This window comes from Myotis daubentonii, chromosome 17 (genome assembly GCF_963259705.1).
Source record: "Myotis daubentonii chromosome 17, mMyoDau2.1, whole genome shotgun sequence".
Classification (NCBI taxonomy): Eukaryota; Metazoa; Chordata; class Mammalia; order Chiroptera; family Vespertilionidae; genus Myotis; species Myotis daubentonii.
In genome coordinates this window covers 21,586,517-21,593,382 of record NC_081856.1, presented here as the reverse complement: position 1 = coordinate 21,593,382, position 6,866 = coordinate 21,586,517, and the positions used below count along the sequence as shown (strand labels likewise).

The window sequence follows — 6,866 nt, the reverse complement described above, 5'->3', positions numbered from 1 at the left end:
GTAGGTGTGAAGGTGCTATACTTTAAAAAAGTGATTGAATCCCACTGAAGTGCCTCATTTTAAAGGGATGATTTTAAAATAAGTTAGAAAAGTCTGTCTCTAAATGTGGAGATATGAATTTTTATAGATGATATACTTATTTCAAATATAAAATTTAATAATTTCCAAACTTTTATATATATATATATTAATAAATACGGTTTTTGTTTAATGTGTGTATTTATTGTTAAAATATTCTATGAACTGACAGATTAAATGTGTGAATGTTTGTAAGTATCCACTAGGTGGAGTAATTCTAATACTCACTTATCAAAATAAGGTCAGTTTAGTTGGAACTTTTGTAAAAACTTTTTATTAAAGATTAATACATACACATTTTACAAATAATTCACTCCAAAAGGATAACAGTTCTAATTGTTAGAGCTAAAGGTATAAAACTCCTAAGAGAAAACAGGAGAAAATATTTGTGACCTTGGTTTAGGTACAAATTTCTTAGGACACAATAAGCATGAACCATAAAAGACAACATTAATAAATAAGACAATAAAAATTTTAAACTTCTGGTCTCTGAAAGATACTACTATGAAAAGTAAAAGCCACAGACTAGGAAACAGTGTTTCCAAACCCTATATCTGATTAAATCCTTGTACGCTGAATGCACAAAAGAACTCTAACCAGTCAATAATAAGGAGGCAAACAATCTAAATGGGAGAGGGGTGGACACACCACAAAAGGAGAAAGATGGATGACAAACAAGCACATGTAAAGATGCTTACCATCTGTCCATAACTGCCATAAGGAATAGATGATCTGAAATTCATTGCCTTCTATGACATGTAAAGACAGGGAAAATCCTTCTGGTGGCACCATAAAACAAGATCTGACCTGCTATCCCAAAGTACAGGTATCTGAAATGTGCCACTCCAAGGACCAGTGTCTGCACTTCCAGTTTGGGTAGCTCTGCTTGTGTTCTAAGGGCATAATACAAGGCCTTACCTCTAACCATAGATGAGTGCCATGAGTGCCTCATCTATGCCAGGCACAAATTTGTACACTGCTCCAACCCAAGGAAAATTCCTCATTATCTACTCATCAAAGAGTATTATGCCTGGAAGTAAACAATTTTACATACTCAATGGGAAGATCCATATTTTAACTTCTTCTATGAAACAGCACAGAGGCTTTTGCAAAATTTTTGGATAATAGGTTACTAAAGACAAGAAACATTTCTTTAAGACCCATGGCCACCCCAGAAGAATTAATACAAGGGAAAACAGAAAAGAATTACTATATGCTATTTAACAAACATTTATTAAATAACCATGTGCTGGGTAACATGTTAGACAATGGGGACAAAAAGTTGAATAAAATATTAGTCTCTGCCCTAAAGGAGTTTAGAATCTATTTCTGAGGATAAGAACAATAACATCATACATTTGTATAATACTTTACAGTTTACAAAGTATTATCACATGTTGCAAATTCACTGCTCTATTATGGACTATAGAGACAATTAACAAAATACAAAGTGCTATGGAGGTTTAAAGGGAAGGGGTTTCTAGTAGTTGGATGGTAAGAGTGAGATGAGAAGCAAAGACTTCATGGAGAAGGAAGCAAGCATTTCAGGTGAGCTTTGAAAGGTGGACATAGTTCAATAGACAGTGCTTGGAAGCATTTGTTACACTAACTTGTGCATAAAGTCAAGAGAATGTTAGAAACATTTAGGGAAAACATGAGCAGAATTTGGCTGCAAGAGAGCAATAAAAGAAAATAAAGCTGGAAATAAAGTTTTAGAAATATATGCTTAATTTATCCAGATTTTGGGCTAGCAAATTAAATGAACTGTACCTTAATCTGAGACTTAATCTGAGTTTAGCTCTTTCAAAAGAATTCCTATTGCCTTAGCTGGTTTGATCAGTGGTTAGAGCGTTGGCCTACAGACTGAAGAATCTCCGGTCCCAAGTTCAATTCCAGTCAAGGACACACGCCCAGGTTGCAGGCTTGATCCCCAGTGGGGGGTGTGCAGGAGGTAGCACATCAATCATTCTCTTTCATCGTTGATGTTTCTATCGCTCCTTCTCCCTTCCTCTCTGAAATCAATAAAAACATATTAAAAAATAAAAAATAATTCCTCATTTATTTTAAGCTATCCCTGTTAGGTTTCCATCAAATTCATTTGACTTCTATGTCTTCCTCCAAAAATATTATCAAGACTACCCTTTTCCTAATCACTCACTAGTCAATTCATATACATTTCTCCTCTCCCACACAGAAATTGTCTCTAGAATGGTGAAATTTTGACTATTCTACTTATTTCCCTCTTTGTGGTTCCTGGTTTTCTGTAATGAGAAGAAAGTGTTTAAATAATACAAACCTATTTGTGTAATAAAATCTTTACCTTAGATTAAATCTTCTAAGATTATTTTTATACTAGAGGCCTGGTGCATGAAATTCCTGCATGGGTAGGGTGCCTAGGTCGGGCTGGTGATCAGGGCTGATCCTGGCCTTCTGGCTGACGGATGGGGCCTTCCTTTGCTTTGTGCCGCCCCCCGGTGGTCAGTGCATGTCATAGCAAGTGATCGAACTCTGTCGCCTGGTTGAATTCCCAAGGGGACACTTTGATTATTAGGCTTTTTTTAAAAAAATATATTTTATTGATTTTTTACAGAGAGGAAGGGAGAGGGATAGAGAGTTAGAAACATTAATGAGAGAGAAACATCGATCAGCTGCCTCCTGCACACCCCGTACTGGGGATGTGCCCGCAACCAAGGTACATGCCCTTGACCAGAATCAAACCTGGGACCCTTAAGTCTGCAGGCTGATGCTCTATCCATTGAGCCAAACCTGTTATGGCTAGCCTTTAATATACATAGATAAAGCTTATGTTATTTTTCTACAATCTAACATCATGCATATTCTTTTGCAATTTACCAATTATTGGACATATAGATTATACCAAATTTTTGAAATGATGAATAATGAAGACCAGTTAAAATTAGATGAAAATATAACTCAGTTGGTTAGAGCATTGCCCCAGTACAGCAAAGCTGCAGGTTTGATCCCTAGTCAGGGCACATACAAGAATAACCAATGAATGCATAAATAAGTGGAACAACAAATTGATGTTTCTCTTTCTCTCTCTCCTTCCTCTCTCTCTAAAATTAAGCTTAATCTATGTTTTTTCAAAAAGTTAGATGAAAATAAATTAGTGTAAAACAAGTGCAATCCTGTCCTGGGGGTTGGGGGGTGGGGGGGGACAGTGCTGGGGATGGACAACAATTTTTAAAGATGCATAAAACATTACAAACCCACCCACATAACCAAAATGACATGTGGTCTGGCTTGCTGCCCACCAAACTACCTTTGGTCAAGTTATTTTCAGCTGAATAGTAATGTTACACTATGTGCTGAGTACTATGCTAGGCAATGATTGACAGAAAAATGAAATACCTGATCCTTTTCCTCAAGGAGCTAAAAGACTAGTAAAGGCCCTAGGCAACATAAATGGCGCCCACTATCTGACCCTATCCGGGAGGAGCCAGGAAGGTATCCTTGAGGATAGTAATTTAAGTAAGCCCTGAAGGGTGAATGAGTTACTCAAAAAGAGGACTCAGGAGAATGGGAGTGTAAAAAGATTTCCAGGCAGAAGCAACAACCTGTGCAAAGATACAGTCAAGAATGAATTTGGTATGTTGAGAAAATTCTAAGTGATATATTTCAGCAAGAAAGTAGGGGCATATGTGTATGGGATTTGGAGGGGAGAACATGAGAAGTTATAGAAGTCTACAAAGTGAGTGTGCTCAATACGGTACTCTAGAGTGCAAGAAAAATTGTAATTTTTATGTTCGGTTTATTTTTTAATTTTTCTTATGATGTAATTTATATTAGACCTAATATTAGAACAATAATATAAAATTTGCTGTATTGGGAATGATGCTCAAAATTGCTTTTCAGTTTCAGGGTATGAGTTGAATGACATTTGGAGACAACTGCTCTAGGTGAAGGGAAACTAAGGGTTTTAAGGAGGGAAGTATGGCAACAAGATCTAACCATCGGCAGCAGGGTGGAGGACGGTTGATGAGAGAGCATGCAAGCAATTCAGAGGCATTAGTCAAGATGAGAAATGATGAGGCTGGATTAGGAAGTTGCCATGTCTTTTTAAATTTCTTGGACTAAACATGAGAATGAATGAAATGCCCTCTGAAGTGGCTGGGTGGGGAAAAAAAAAGAGTGGGGGCATGTCAAAAGGAGACAAAAAATAGCCTTTTCTTCTGATAGCCAAAGCTTGGAACAATTTAAACATAATGACAGTACTGGGTTATATAACCTAAATAATAATGTAACTATAGGAGGATGTGGTACTGGAGAGTCAAATTTCCCCATCACTAGTGAGAATGAGGTTCTTGGGGTACCTAAGAGTTTTCAGAAACCTCCACGGGAGATTGGGATGTGGAAAAAGGCTTTATTTGTATAAAGTTACATTTCTTGGGGTTCTGAAGAGTTTTTCCTAAATCCGTAACTGTATCTAAGTTGTGAGAAAACAAAGCTTACGGTAATATTTCCTCTCTCATCATCTCTTGTTTCCAGTCTTCCTTAGTGGTAAACATTCTGATTTTTAGCTGAGCACATGGCAACCTAGAACATACCAGAATATAACCTTCAGGTTTCCTTTAACAAGGTATTTTCTTAAGGCTGTGTTCTAGTTAGCAGGAGGTAGGCAGAAATAGGAAATGCAATTCCTATAAAATGTCCTTAAAGGGAAGCCATGTCCCTTTCTTTTTCCAGGTAGGAACGTGACTATGAGGGCTGGAGATTGGGCAACCATCTTGTACTGGGGGAAATGTTATGAGGATGGTGGAGCAAGAGGCTAGAAGCCCAATCCCTGATACTGTGACAGCAGCCCAAGCCTTGGACTGACTACCTGCAGCTGAACCTAATTTGATCTGATACATGGAGTCATGCAGAAGCACAGGGCCAATGTGTAGCATTGCACAGAATGAAGTCACTGGATAAAGGCACAAAGCGATTGAAGGGTAAACTCAGTCTGCTCTCCTTTCCAAGCTGGGAACAGTGCTGTGTTCATCAGGGGGCTGACATACCAGCGGCCCTGCGAAAGACTGAAATTTTGTCTAATCTCTAGATCAGCAGTTTCCAAAATACCACCTGCATATCAGACCGAATATTAGAACAATGTGGTGGAGATGGTGTTAGGTAGTTCCCAGATGTACTTTGAAAAAGTATTTAATATTAAATTAAATGGGTTTCTATCTCATGGCAATTGGCGCTCCATTGTGCAAGTTCAGAACTCACAAGAAGCCAGCACAAGAAAGGAGTTTGAGGGGCAAGAATGAAAGTGAACAGAAACTCACCAGCATTATGTAGTGGCTGGAGTACAAGCTCTGAAGCCAGATTGCCTGTGTGCAAATCCTGGCTCTCAGTGACGAGCTGTGCCATTCTGAGCATGTTCCTTAACCTCAATGTGTGCCAGTTTTTGTAACAGCACTTAACACACAAGGATGCTATGAGGACTTCAGTGATTATTATCGTGCCTAACATAATGAACACTGAATGAATGCAAACTATACCACCATTCTGGGAGGTATTTTAGCAATGGAGCCAGAAACTCGTCCTGTATAACCTCTGCTGGCTGAAAGCTTACTCTATGCCGGAAATTAAACATAGCTGCCCTTGTTCTACTCATGGGCAAACGAAGCCATAGAACATTTCAATGACTTTCCCAAGGCTGCACAGTGACTTCTAGCCCCGCCAGAATTCAGACACGGCCTGAAAAATCTCACACACTTCCTTTTATCTGATTTCAATTTCCCCCACTCATAACCTGTCCTGTAGTAGCAAATTCTCTCAAACTAAACAGGTCTTGTATGGGCCCGGCCAGACTGGCTCCGTCGGTGGATTCCTCTCTCTAAGCATGTCCTCAGGTGAGGGAAACCAATCCATCAATCCAAGGTCTGTGTGGGAGAGAAACAGGGTAGGCTGGAGAGATTGAGATCAACAACTGGCGGGGGGTGGGGGGGGGAGTCTTGGGAAATGGCCAGAGCGGCAGCCTGAACTGAAAACTGGTGAGTCCCTGGGACACGTGGCAGAATGGGACCGGAAAGTGCCTCTTGGTGATTGATATGAAATAGCCGATTCCCAATGATCCAGGACTATGATTCAGTGCTTCCAAAATCTTGTTGCGTTGTAAACCACAAAATTAATACTACAATTCAGCAACTTTATACTTTCTAAATTATCACCTACTTGATGCAAGCTTTGGGAGAATTTAGGCATTTAAGTTGTTTTTTTACAGAGTCCACTTCACGCCTGTTAGGCAAGGAACCTTTGCCTTGCTTGCAAAGATGTCATTTCAACCAATTTCAAAATGTTGCATGCCGGTGCTTTGGTTTTTGCCAATTTCCAGAAAAGTAACTTTACCAATTACTTTAAATGTATCTCTTTTTCAGGACGGAAAACAACGTCCGGCAACGATACTCCATCTTTACTAAAGTTACCTTTATTCATCAACATCAACATCTCGGGAGGGGAACACAAGTCCATGAATCGGGTGGCAAAGTCTGCTCCGCCGCTGCCGGGAGAACTGGGAGATATGCCTATCATGCCGCTGGGGTTTGGCGAGAACGAACACGTGCCGGCGCACCTCCCAGAGGCTTTGGGGTGTCAAGCGCCCAGAGCTCCCACCCAGCCACTTCACTGCACGTGCTGGCTCGTGCCGACGGCCCCGCAAGTCCGTCCTGAGGGCGGCTGACTCACCCGGCCCCGCACGCGGCTTTGGAGTCTCCGGAGGCTCCTGGGGAGGCCCGGCTACCGCTGTCGGCTCAGCCCGAAGGGCGCACCTGCGGCGCTCC

At 40.4% G+C, this 6,866-nt stretch overlaps 1 long non-coding RNA gene across 4 annotated transcripts; it reads right to left on the bottom strand.

Annotated features, from left to right (window-relative positions):
• Window positions 1–336: 336 nt before the first annotated feature.
• On the bottom strand, window positions 337–6,429 carry LOC132220148 (uncharacterized). 4 transcript variants are annotated; one of them, XR_009449692.1, is made up of 2 exons: window positions 5,370–6,429; window positions 337–2,090 (listed from the first exon to the last, which is right to left on the bottom strand). It is a non-coding gene; the product is annotated as an uncharacterized LOC132220148 (long non-coding RNA). The 4 variants fall into 4 exon arrangements; XR_009449695.1 differs by having other exon boundaries at window positions 6,262–6,429; XR_009449693.1 differs by lacking the exon at window positions 5,370–6,429 and adding an exon at window positions 2,399–4,037.
• Between the last annotated feature and the right edge of the window lie 437 nt (window positions 6,430–6,866).